This window comes from Ambystoma mexicanum, chromosome 5p, assembly GCF_040938575.1.
Source record: "Ambystoma mexicanum isolate Mex_15411 chromosome 5p, UKY_AmexF1_1, whole genome shotgun sequence".
In the NCBI taxonomy this organism is placed as follows: domain Eukaryota; kingdom Metazoa; phylum Chordata; class Amphibia; order Caudata; family Ambystomatidae; genus Ambystoma; species Ambystoma mexicanum.
In genome coordinates this window covers 743,713,904-743,727,088 of record NC_090930.1, presented here as the reverse complement: position 1 = coordinate 743,727,088, position 13,185 = coordinate 743,713,904, and the positions used below count along the sequence as shown (strand labels likewise).

The 13,185-nt window shown below is 41.7% G+C and overlaps 7 non-coding genes across 7 annotated transcripts; 4 read left to right on the top strand and 3 right to left on the bottom strand.

The window, feature by feature from the left end:
- Positions 1-1,974: 1,974 nt before the first annotated feature.
- On the top strand, positions 1,975-2,046 carry TRNAQ-CUG (transfer RNA glutamine (anticodon CUG)). The gene has a single exon. It is a non-coding gene; the product is annotated as a tRNA-Gln (tRNA).
- A 914-nt stretch (positions 2,047-2,960) lies between these two features.
- TRNAQ-UUG (transfer RNA glutamine (anticodon UUG)) lies at positions 2,961-3,032 on the bottom strand. The gene has a single exon. It is a non-coding gene; the product is annotated as a tRNA-Gln (tRNA).
- Positions 3,033-8,168: 5,136 nt separating this feature from the next.
- Positions 8,169-8,240, top strand: TRNAQ-CUG (transfer RNA glutamine (anticodon CUG)). Its single transcript has one exon. It is a non-coding gene; the product is annotated as a tRNA-Gln (tRNA).
- Positions 8,241-9,152: 912 nt separating this feature from the next.
- Positions 9,153-9,224, bottom strand: TRNAQ-UUG (transfer RNA glutamine (anticodon UUG)). The gene has a single exon. It is a non-coding gene; the product is annotated as a tRNA-Gln (tRNA).
- Positions 9,225-9,483: 259 nt separating this feature from the next.
- TRNAQ-CUG (transfer RNA glutamine (anticodon CUG)) lies at positions 9,484-9,555 on the top strand. The gene has a single exon. It is a non-coding gene; the product is annotated as a tRNA-Gln (tRNA).
- Positions 9,556-10,464: 909 nt separating this feature from the next.
- Positions 10,465-10,536, bottom strand: TRNAQ-UUG (transfer RNA glutamine (anticodon UUG)). Its single transcript has one exon. It is a non-coding gene; the product is annotated as a tRNA-Gln (tRNA).
- Positions 10,537-12,890: 2,354 nt separating this feature from the next.
- Positions 12,891-12,962, top strand: TRNAQ-CUG (transfer RNA glutamine (anticodon CUG)). The gene has a single exon. It is a non-coding gene; the product is annotated as a tRNA-Gln (tRNA).
- The last annotated feature ends 223 nt before the right edge of the window (positions 12,963-13,185 follow it).

The following is a 13,185-nucleotide window of genomic DNA, read 5'->3' as shown; positions in this document are numbered from 1 at the left end:
TAGCAGTGGCTGTGATGAATAGTTCAATTTGATAGCAGCTTCCTTTCGAGAATTTGAAAAAAAAAGAATTAAATAGTCTCTCTGGATGACTCTGCTTTGATTTCTATGTGCACATTCCTTTTGCGTTTCAGAGGGATTGACCAACATACACAACAGTGCTTGGAAGACCTCTTCCTCCCTCATGGCATGTAAAGGTAACCTCTCTCCTACCTTGTGTTTTTTTACTTTTTAACTTCCCCTTCCGAGTCATGATCATGTAACTGAATTTACATTTTTAGATTTTAACTGCAGTAGTTGCTTGTTTTTCATTTTTATTGTTTGTGTACGCATACATCCCTTTTTGTGGGGAGGGGGGAGTGATGTCTGTTTACTTATATTAGCTAATATAGGTCATTTTATGTCCGCTTACAATATGTGTCAGGATTTTTTATGTCGTTTCCAATCAATGTCTAATATCAAGTGGTTTGCAGCAGTCATACAAAGGCACGTAACACCCCCAAAACACCTACATAAGTTAGAAATACTCCGGAAGAGTACTCAGTTTATGAAAAGGCGGTGAATCCCAAATAGAACTGTAAATGTAAGCTAGCAAGCAGACCGTGCACCCCTGTTTGGAACTATGACCTGTGTGTTGCCCTCTATTAACAGAACAATGTAACTGCAGCCCATGTCACATAAAATAGAAAGTAGAGATTATGCAAATTACCTCCCAGAAGAGCCTGGTGTCACCCCAAAAGGTGTCATGCTTTTCACACCAAGAAACATCCACACATAGATCCCTGCGAACCTCAAAAACGTACAGGAAACCCTGTCCAGCGCTTTGCTCCCAGAGGAGATAAGGTTGAAAAACCACCCTATGTTAAAAGTGTCCATAATCCATGCCAGCTGCCCTGTTTATAGAACCTGTCCATTTGTGGCCATTCAGGGCCTAGGGGCATGAGTGGAAGGGTTTAACCTGCCTGGGTTCTTGGGCATGGTTTCATCATGCATCAGTTTACAATGGCACTCTGCCGCTTTGTCAAGCTTTAAAGAAGCCTGACTCCTGCAGAGCAAAAGATCTGATTATTTCCTTACATGTTTTGTACGTAAGAATGCGGATGGTGCTCTGAACCTCCTATGGTGGTTATTAAGCATGGTATACATACCATAGCATGTAACTGTGCCTACAAATGGAACATTTTGTTCATTTATTAGGGAGTTGTGAAAATGGCAAAATCAAATTGCCATTACTGACACAGACCAGCTGCCGCTGTCCGGACATTTCGTCGAAAGACATTTGGTCGACGTAATTTGGTCGAAAGCCAAATGGTCGATTTATTTATTTATTTATTTATATATATATTTTTTAGGTTGTAGTTTAGGGAAAAAAAGGGGGTTGGGGGGACCCCCCCAAACCCCCCTCCCAAAAAAAAAAGTGAAAATAAAAAACAAATGCAATTCGCCCATTTGGTTTTCGACCAAATGGTTTCGACCAAATGTCCTGTCGACAAATTTTTTTCGACAAAATGTCTGGCAACCCAGCTGCCGACTGTTGCTATTGACAGGAGTTCCAGGTGAATAAACTGAGGAGATCACCAGTTCAATTACCTGTGAACGCATTTTGAAGCTCATTCACAACCAGTTCATGCCCGTTCTCTCCATTTTGGCTTTCTGGCTGGCCGAGGGGCCCTTCATTAATGTTCTTTGCTAGCCATTACACCATGGGCCCCTTGCTGGTGCAACCCGACAGAGTTGTAACAGAAATGAGAATCGAGATCTCATGCATCATTTTAACAAACTCATATTCCTAGCCCACGGATATTATGCAAATGTGGAACTGTTTAGTTGGTTGTTGCGCAATAGCAAACTCTTTGCTTTACAGCTCATTTGGATAGGATTCTTCCTCTGGAGGCATAAGATAAAAGAATATTGCATACATTCTCTAAAAGGCTCTTTTTTTGCTGCAATGACGTTCATCATGTCACTAAGTATGTAGGTTCCATGGTGTAATGGTTAGCACTCTGGACTCTGAATCCAGCGATCTGAGTTCGAATCTCAATGGGACCTTGGGAATTACTGTGTTTGTTTTCCTCTCAGTGTCTTGTTTTAATAGCAATGACGCTGCTGTGTCGCCCACTTTCACAGCATTATTCCCTGGGTGCATTTGAAAAAAGAAAGATTTTCCATGGATGACGCTCTTTAGCCACAATGAAACCCACCACTTTCTGTGGTGTGAAGGACCCATGGTGTAATGGTAGCACCCTGGAGGTTGAATCCAATAATTTGCATTCAAATCTCTGTAAGAGCTTACCATCAGTCGAACCTTTCCCTTATCGTTTATTGTGGATGTCTTCTTTGAAGAAAGGTATGATCCAACTAAAGTAAGTACATTCACGAATGGGCCCTGGGTCGGTACAAACAGTATTTATACACCTCAGGCCTTTTGTGAATTAAGAAAAGTGTGTTCTTCGTTCTATTTTTCATCTCAAACTGATACCTTCATTTTACAAACATGTAAAGACTGTTAAGACGCTTGATTAATATCATTGATTCTGAATATGGTTGCTTTTCATAGGATTAACCCTTTAACAATTTTGAAAGAGAATGGCGATACAATAGAGCTGCTTTTCCCAAAATGGTATTATTAATGTTGTTGCTGCATCTTCAAGTAAAAAGAGAATCCATTGGGTCACAGATTGAGCATGTTTCTTAACATTGAGTTAAGTTTGAAAATTTCAAATCTTTTATGTATGTTTCCGATGCAGATCTGCCCATCGACTCAGAATGACCTCACTGTTCATACATTTAAAAAAAAATGCATAAAGGTTAAGGTGCTAGGCACAAAAGTGGATTTTTATGAAAAGTTATGCCAGAGAGTGAGAGCGAAAATGAATACCCTACACCACTAACCTTATGAATATTACTATCGTTGGCCTATAATTTAAGACAAAAAGGAGACAAAGTGTGTTAGAGCAAGAGAGAGGTTCCACCGAGACTTGAACTCGGATCGCTGGATTCAAAGTCCAAAGTGCTAACCATTACACCATGGAACCCTTGTTGAGCAGAGGTTCATAAGGGCAATGAGAATATAGGGCACAGTCAAGATTTTTACTGACCTATAGTAAGCGTTTACTGATATTATATCGAAGCAGCACTGTTGCTGTTGGATGCTGTGCAATCGCAAAGTATTGGCTTCATGCCTTATTTGGATCAAATTCTTCCTCTGGAGTCTAATGATATAGGAATATTACATATTTTCTCTGATGTGCTCTGTTTTTTCAGAATGAAGTGCATCATGCTACTGATTATGTAGGTTCCATGGTGTAATGGTTAGCACTTTGGACTCTGAATCCAGCGATCTGAGTTCAAATCTGGGTGGGACCTTGGGGCTGCTTCTCTTTTAGAGTTGCCTTTCATTTGCAGATAGATATAACAGCAATAGCTTTGCTTTACAGCCCACTTTGATGGCAGTCTTCTTTGACCAAAGAATATTAATAGTTTCTGGGGATGACTCTCTTTTGCCACAAAGAAACTGCCCACTCTCATATCTTTAAAGCTCCAAGGTATAATGGCTATTAAACTGGCTTTTGATCTCAGCGATTTGCATTCAAAGCCCAGGAGGCCCCTAAAATCAGTTGAATTGTTTCCTGATAATTTAGAGTTTATTTCTTCTTTCGAGAAAGGTGTGATCCAAATAAAGTAAGTACATTTAAACAAGGGCACTTGCGAGATGCACCTGAGAGCGTTGATTCAGAAATGGCAATATAGAGCACATTTACAATTTTTACAGATTCATAGTCCCAATTGACTGATATCATACAAACACAGCAATGCTGTCGATTGACGTTGTGCTATAGCAATCTCTGTGCTTTATAGATCATGTAGATCAAATTCTTCCTCTTGAGGCATATGATTAAGCAATATTAAATATTGTTTCTGACTGCCTCTGTTTTGGCATAATGAAGTTCAGCATTTGCGTAAGTATTTAGGTTCCATGGTCTAATGGTTAGTAGGCTGGACTCTGAATTTAGTAATCCGACATGTTATAGCTATATTTTGTTTTCCTTTGGGTGTATTGTCATTTTATGCACATAGATTTCCTAGCAGTGGCTGTGATGAATAGTTCAATTTGATAGCAGCTTCCTTTCGAGAATTTGAAAAAAAAGAATTAAATAGTCTCTCTGGATGACTCTGCTTTGATTTCTATGTGCACATTCCTTTTGCGTTTCAGAGGGATTGACCAACATACACAACAGTGCTTGGAAGACCTCTTCCTCCCTCATGGCATGTAAAGCTAACCTCTCTCCTACCTTGTGTTTTTTTACTTTTTAACTTCCCCTTCTGAGTCATGATCATGTAACTGAATTTACATTTTTAGATTTTAACTGCAGTAGTTGCTTGTTTTTCATTTTTATTTTTTGTGTACGCATACATCCCTTTTTGTGGGGAGGGGGGAGTGATGTCTGTTTACTTATATTAGCTAATATAGGTAATTTTATGTCCGCTTACAATATATGTCAGGATTTTTTATGTCGTTTCCAATCAATGTCTAATATCAAGTGGTTTGCAGCAGTCATACAAAGGCACGTAACACCCCCAAAACACCTACATAAGTTAGAAATACTCCCGAAGAGTACTCAGTTTATGAAAAGGCGGTGAATCCCAAATAAAACTGTAAATGTAAGCTAGCAAGCAGACCGTGCACCCCTGTTTGGAACTATGACCTGTGTGTTGCCCTCTATTAACAGAACAATGTAACTGCAGCCCATGTCACATAAAATAGAAAGTAGAGATTATGCAAATTAACTCCCAGAAGAGCCTGGTGTCACCCCAAAAGGTGTCATGCTTTTCACACCAAGAAACATCCACACATAGATCCCTGCGAACCTCAAAAACGTACAGGAAACCCTGTCCAGCGCTTTGCTCCCAGAGGAGATAAGGTTGAAAAACCACCCTATGTTAAAAGTGTCCATAATCCATGCCAGCTGCCCTGTCTATAGAACCTGGCTGTTCGTGGCCATTCGGGGCCTGGGGGCATGAGTGGAAGGGTTTAACCGGCCTGGGTTCTTGGGCATGGTTTCATCATGCCTCAGTTTACAATGGCACTCTGCCGCTTTGTCAGGCTTTAAAGAAGCCTGACTCCTGCAGAGCAAAAGATCTGATTTTTCCTTACATGTTTTGTACGTAAGAATGCGGATGGTGCTCTGAACCTCCTATGGTGGTTATTAAGCATGGTATACATACCATAGCATGTAACTGTGCCTACAAATGGAACATTTTGTTCATTTATTAGGGAGTTGTGAAAATGGTAAAATCAAATTGCCATTACTGACACAAACCAGTGTTAAGACGGATTTCTGAACTCTGTCCTGGTGGCGCAGAAGTTCACAAGGCCAACCTAATTACTTGGAACAGGGTAACCTCTGGACGAGCCAGACCAATCAAGGTAGCGATCGCGGCGGTCAAGACTAGGTCTCAAGAGGGGTGAGGGTGACTGAAAGCCCGCAATGAGCACACAAAACCAGAACACTTACAAACTACTCCAAACAGGTGTTATATCAAAAATATATACACATTTATTTTAAGGCCTTTAAAACAACGACCGTAGCGAGAAAATCACGATATCACAATACTAAGCCAACACATACCATATCAACACAATATATATACAAATACACAGTCGCAAGCGTTTAAAGCACGAAATATGTAGTCCACCTGAAAGGGAAGGAAAACAGGCAGTGCGATAATGCTTTCGACTCAGTTCGCCTTCAGAGGCACCTAACTAGATGGAAGTCCGAGCCCTGCGAAGAGTGGAGCCTTGTGCTCAAAGTACCTGCACACGCTGGTGCCAACGGGCAAAAGGAGAAGTTCTTCGGAGGAAGTCAGGCAGTTCGGGTTAGTGCACAGCAGAAGAAGAACAGGGTCCGCAACTCAAGCGCAGCCTCCACAGCGGGCAGAAGCAGAGCGCGAGTACGGCAAAAAGGGTGCTGTTTTACACAGCGGGGAAAAGCAATGGGCTACTGCAGGAGGGCGACCATATCCTAGCTATGCTACTCACCGGTCCCCGAACCAAGCAGACCCAGGCTTCTCCACGTTAGTTTCAGCAGCTGGCAGGTTCAGAAGAGCAGGGAACGCCTCGTAGTCGTGTAGAGCAAAAAGACGTCCCAATCGACGAAACTGGCACAGTTTGTTGCCGCAGCAGGACAACGGAGCGGCCGTGCGTATCTGAGTCAAAAGTACACTCCTCCCTTCAGACCTGGGAACGGCAAGTGCACGAAGCGTGGGAGAGTGACAAGGACTCGAGATATGGCACAACCTGGCGGCGGTTGCAGAGCCAGACTCCTTTGTAAGCTGGTCAGTCAACTGGATGGCCCAGAGACGCTTCCGAAGGCTTACTTGGCAGGAGATGGTTGAAGATGCCGGGAATAGCTGTTCCTGCTATTCCAAAGGTCGAAGCACCAGTACAGGCCTTCTGGTTCGATCAAGGAGGAAAGGGTTTCACAGGACGACAGCAGTGCAAAGGAGGAGTCCTTCAGCGGGTCACCAGCGATTCCTCGGTCCAGCCTCTTGGTTGCAGGATACTTGGCTCCTGTATTCCTTCGTTCGTGAGAACTCATGAGATCGACATGGTAGTGGTGTTTCCAGCCCCCTCTTATCCACGGTTCCCTTCGCGCCAAAACGGAGGGGAGCCAATGGGAGATCCACTCATCAAAACACATACCATATGTGGACCAATCACGGACCACGGTGGTCCCAGGCATTCACACCACCCTAGACTCTCTGGCACCCAGGATGTGTATTGGGACCAGACATCCCAGCCCACACCCTGGAGGCACACAAACGACATGTAGAAGCCCGCGAAAGCATCGGTGTTTCGCGGGAAAGTACATGCCCAAATAAGGAAGGTTCCGGGTCGCTGGACCTGGGGAAGGTGAAGGGAGCAAGACGGTCAGTGGATAGGACAAAGGAGCCTCGTGGTCTGGCCATTTTGGGGAGCCAGGCCACCATTTTGGGTTCAGTGCAAAAACGTGCTCAGAACGCCAAAAGGAGCTCAAAATATACAAAACGATCGCTGCCACCATTCCAGTCCCTGAATGACTTGCACCGATCAAATACCATCCTAAAAGAGTATCTAGGGCCTGTAGAAGGCTAGAGACCCAAGAGAGCTGTAACTTAGCTTAGAGTGCCCTCTTGTGTCGTGTTGCACTAAAGCTGCGACACGATAAAAGAAACTACGGGAAACAACGTTCCCCCGTACTGACTGTCTTAAGGGCATGTCAGTTTCCCCGTAAGAAAGGAGCGAAAGCCCAGAGAAGTGCGGCAGAAGGCTGCGCTTCTCTGGCAAAGTCAAGAACAAGGTTAAAAACAATAGCAAAAAGTTTAGGGGTTGCCACATGGAAGGAAAATTCCCAACAATTACGAAATCTTTCCTAACAACCAGCTGCCGCTGTCCGAACATTTCGTCGAAAGACATTTGGTCGACGTAATTTGGTCGAAAGCCAAATGGTCGATTTTTTTATTTATTTATATATATTTTTTTTAGGTTGTAGTTTAGGGAAAAAAAGGGGTTTTTAGAAAAAAAGTGGGTTGGGGGGACCCCCCCAAACCCCCACCCCCCCCAAAAAAAAAAGTGAAAATAAAAAACAAAAGCAATTCGGCGATTTGGTTTTCGACCAAATGGTTTCAACCAAATGTACTGTCGACACATTTTCTTCGACAAAATGTCTGGCAACCCAGCTGCCGACTGTTGCTATTGACAGAAGTTCCAGGTGAATAAACTGAGGAGATAACCAGTTCAATTACCTGTGAACGCATTTTGAAGCTCATTCACAACCAGTTCATGCCCGTTCTCTCCATTTTGGCTTTCTGGCTGGCCGAGGGGCCCTTCAGTAATGTTCTTTGCTAACCATTACACCATGGGCCCCTTGCTGGTGCAACCTGACAGAGTTGTAACAGAAATGAGAATCGAGATCTCATGCATCATTTTAACAAACTCATATTCCTAGCCCACGGATATTATGCAAATGTGGAACGTTTAGTTGGTTGTTGCGCAATAGCAAACTCTTTGCTTTACAGCTCATTTGGATAGGATTCTTCCTCTGGAGGCATAAGATAAAAGAATATTGCATACATTCTCTAAAAGGCTCTTTTTTTGCTGCAATGACGTTCATCATGTCACTAAGTATGTAGGTTCCATGGTGTAATGGTTAGCACTCTGGACTCTGAATCCAGCGATCCAAGTTCAAATCTCGATGGGACCTTCGGAATTACTGTGTTTGTTTTCCTCTCAGTGTCTTGTTTTAATAGCAATGACGCTGCTGTGTCGCCCACTTTCATAGCATTATTCCCTGGGTGCATTTGAAAAAAGAAAGATTTTCCATGGATGACGCTCTTTAGCCACAATGAAACCCACCACTTTCTGTGGTGTGAAAGACCCATGGTGTAATGGTAGCACCCTGGAGGTTGAATCCAATAATTTGCATTCAAATCTCTGTAAGAGCTTACCATCAGTCGAACCTTTCCCTTATCGAATATTGTGGATGTCTTATTTAAAGAAAGGTTTGATCCAACTAAAGTAAGTACATTCACGAATGGGCCCTTGGTCGGTACAAACAGTATTTATACACCTCAGGCCTTTTGTGAATTAAGAAAACTGTGTTCTTCGTTCTATTTTTCATCTCAAACTGATACCTTCATTTTACAAACATGTAAAGACTGTTAAGACGCTTGATTAATATCGTTGATTCTGAATATGGTCGCTTTTCATAGGATTAACCCTTTAACAATTTTGAAAGAGAATGGCGATACAATAGAGCTGCTTTTCCCAAAATGGTATTATTAATGTTGTTGCTGCATCTTCAAGTAAAAAGAGAATCCATTGGGTCACAGATTGAGCATGTTTCTTAACATTGAGTTAAGTTTGAACATTTCAAATCTTTTATGTATGTTTCCGATGCAGATCTGCCCATCGACTCAGAATGACCTCACTGTTCATACATTTAAAAAAATGCATAAAGGTTAAGGTGCTAGGCACAAAAGTGGATTTTTATGAAAAGTTATGCCAGAGATTGAGAGCGAAAATGAATACCCTACACCACTAACCTTATGAGTATTACTATCTTTGGCCTATAATTTAAGACAAAAAGGAGACAAAGTGTGTTAGAGCAAGAGAGAGGTTCCACCGAGACTTGAACTCGGATCGCTGGATTCAAAGTCCAAAGTGCTAAACATTACACCATGGAACCCTTGTTGAGCAGAGCTTCATAAGGGCAATGAGAATATAGGGCACAGTCAAGATTTTTACTGACCTATAGTAAGCGTTTACTGATATTATATCGAAGCAGCACTGTTGCTGTTGGATGCTGTGCAATCGCAAAGTATTGGCTTCATGCCTCATTTGGATCAAATTCTTCCTCTGGAGTCTAATGATATAGGAATATTACATATTTTCTCAGATGTGCTCTGTTTTGCCAGAATGAAGTGCATCATGCTACTGATTATGTAGGTTCCATGGTGTAATGGTTAGCACTCTGGACTCTGAATCCAGCGATCCGAATTCAAATCTCGGTGGGACCTTGGGGCTGCTTCTCTTTTAGAGTTGCCTTTCATTTGCATATAAATATAACAGCAATAGCTTTGCTTTACAGCCCACTTTGATGGCAGTCTTCTTTGACCAAAGAATATTAATAGTCTCTGGGGATGACTCTCTTTTGCCACAAAGAAACTGCCCACTCTCATATCTCCAAAGCTGCAAGGTATAATGGCTATTAAACTGGCTTTTGATCTCAGCGATTTGCATTCAAAGCCCAGGAGGCCCCTAAAATCAGTTGAATTGTTTCCTGATAATTTAGAGTTTATTTCTTCTTTCGAGAAAGGTGTAATCCAAATAAAGTAAGTACATTTAAACAAGGGCACTTGATCAGTAAATGCACTACTTTCTAGAACTCATAACTCTTGTAAGTTATAAAAAGTTTGCTCTCCATACAGTTTGTCAGCTCAAAGAATTACATTTTTTACACATTTAATAAGACCATCAAATTGCTTGAAACATAGGAATGATTGTGAAAGTGAATATGATTCACCAAAATAATTGTATAACATTTTTTAATGTTAATAAAATAGGGCTTTTTCCAATCTTTTCACATCAATGTTGTTTCTGCATGTTCCAGTGAGCAGAGAATCTACTGCACATAGTGTGTACATTTTTCTTTTCATAGAGTTAAGGTTGGACATTATTCATCTGTGGAAAGTGTTTCTGAGAGATATCTGGGTGCCCACTCTGATTGACCTTAGGGATTGTACATTAACGATATGTAGTTGCATCACTGTATTGGTATCAGGCACCAAAGTGCATTTAAATGTAATGTCGTGCAGAGAGAGAGAGAGAGTGTGAAAACGGCTACCTGAGTCGACTGAACTTCTGAATATTAACTCTGTTGAATTGTAATTTGAGAAATTAGAAAATGGAGTGTAAGAGCAAGATAATGGTTCCACCGAGACTTGAACTCGGATCGTTGGATTCAAAGTCCAAAGTGCTAACCATTACACCATGGAACCCTTGCAAGATGCACCTGAGAGCGTTGAATCAGAAATGGCAATATAGAGCACATTTACAATTTTTTACAGATTCATAGTCCCAATTGACTGATATCATACAAACACAGCAATGTTGTCGATTGACGTTGTGCTATAGCAATCTCTGTGCTTTATAGATCATGTAGATCAAATTCTTCCTCTTGAGGCATATGATTAAGCAATATTAAATATTGTTTCTGACTGCCTCTGTTTTGGCATAATGAAGTTCAGCATTTGCGTAAGTATTTAGGTTCCATGGTCTAATGGTTAGTAGGCTGGACTCTGAATTTAGTAATCCGACATGTTATAGCTATATTTTGTTTTCCTTTGGGTGTATTGTCATTTTATGCACATAGATTTCCTAGCAGTGGCTGTGATGAATAGTTCAATTTGATAGCAGCTTCCTTTCGAGAATTTGAAAAAAAAAGAATTAAATAGTCTCTCTGGATGACTCTGCTTTGATTTCTATGTGCACATTCCTTTTGCGTTTCAGAGGGATTGACCAACATACACAACAGTGCTTGGAAGACCTCTTCCTCCCTCATGGCATGTAAAGGTAACCTCTCTCCTACCTTGTGTTTTTTTACTTTTTAACTTCCCCTTCCGAGTCATGATCATGTAACTGAATTTACATTTTTAGATTTTAACTGCAGTAGTTGCTTGTTTTTCATTTTTATTGTTTGTGTACGCATACATCCCTTTTTGTGGGGAGGGGGGAGTGATGTCTGTTTACTTATATTAGCTAATATAGGTCATTTTATGTCCGCTTACAATATGTGTCAGGATTTTTTATGTCGTTTCCAATCAATGTCTAATATCAAGTGGTTTGCAGCAGTCATACAAAGGCACGTAACACCCCCAAAACACCTACATAAGTTAGAAATACTCCGGAAGAGTACTCAGTTTATGAAAAGGCGGTGAATCCCAAATAGAACTGTAAATGTAAGCTAGCAAGCAGACCGTGCACCCCTGTTTGGAACTATGACCTGTGTGTTGCCCTCTATTAACAGAACAATGTAACTGCAGCCCATGTCACATAAAATAGAAAGTAGAGATTATGCAAATTACCTCCCAGAAGAGCCTGGTGTCACCCCAAAAGGTGTCATGCTTTTCACACCAAGAAACATCCACACATAGATCCCTGCGAACCTCAAAAACGTACAGGAAACCCTGTCCAGCGCTTTGCTCCCAGAGGAGATAAGGTTGAAAAACCACCCTATGTTAAAAGTGTCCATAATCCATGCCAGCTGCCCTGTTTATAGAACCTGTCCATTTGTGGCCATTCAGGGCCTAGGGGCATGAGTGGAAGGGTTTAACCTGCCTGGGTTCTTGGGCATGGTTTCATCATGCATCAGTTTACAATGGCACTCTGCCGCTTTGTCAAGCTTTAAAGAAGCCTGACTCCTGCAGAGCAAAAGATCTGATTATTTCCTTACATGTTTTGTACGTAAGAATGCGGATGGTGCTCTGAACCTCCTATGGTGGTTATTAAGCATGGTATACATACCATAGCATGTAACTGTGCCTACAAATGGAACATTTTGTTCATTTATTAGGGAGTTGTGAAAATGGCAAAATCAAATTGCCATTACTGACACAGACCAGCTGCCGCTGTCCGGACATTTCGTCGAAAGACATTTGGTCGACGTAATTTGGTCGAAAGCCAAATGGTCGATTTATTTATTTATTTATTTATTTATATATTTTTTAGGTTGTAGTTTAGGGAAAAAAAGGGGGTTGGGGGGACCCCCCCAAACCCCCCTCCCAAAAAAAAAAGTGAAAATAAAAAACAAATGCAATTCGCCCATTTGGTTTTCGACCAAATGGTTTCGACCAAATGTCCTGTCGACAAATTTTTTTCGACAAAATGTCTGGCAACCCAGCTGCCGACTGTTGCTATTGACAGGAGTTCCAGGTGAATAAACTGAGGAGATCACCAGTTCAATTACCTGTGAACGCATTTTGAAGCTCATTCACAACCAGTTCATGCCCGTTCTCTCCATTTTGGCTTTCTGGCTGGCCGAGGGGCCCTTCATTAATGTTCTTTGCTAGCCATTACACCATGGGCCCCTTGCTGGTGCAACCCGACAGAGTTGTAACAGAAATGAGAATCGAGATCTCATGCATCATTTTAACAAACTCATATTCCTAGCCCACGGATATTATGCAAATGTGGAACTGTTTAGTTGGTTGTTGCGCAATAGCAAACTCTTTGCTTTACAGCTCATTTGGATAGGATTCTTCCTCTGGAGGCATAAGATAAAAGAATATTGCATACATTCTCTAAAAGGCTCTTTTTTTGCTGCAATGACGTTCATCATGTCACTAAGTATGTAGGTTCCATGGTGTAATGGTTAGCACTCTGGACTCTGAATCCAGCGATCTGAGTTCGAATCTCAATGGGACCTTGGGAATTACTGTGTTTGTTTTCCTCTCAGTGTCTTGTTTTAATAGCAATGACGCTGCTGTGTCGCCCACTTTCACAGCATTATTCCCTGGGTGCATTTGAAAAAAGAAAGATTTTCCATGGATGACGCTCTTTAGCCACAATGAAACCCACCACTTTCTGTGGTGTGAAGGACCCATGGTGTAATGGTAGCACCCTGGAGGTTGAATCCAATAATTTGCATT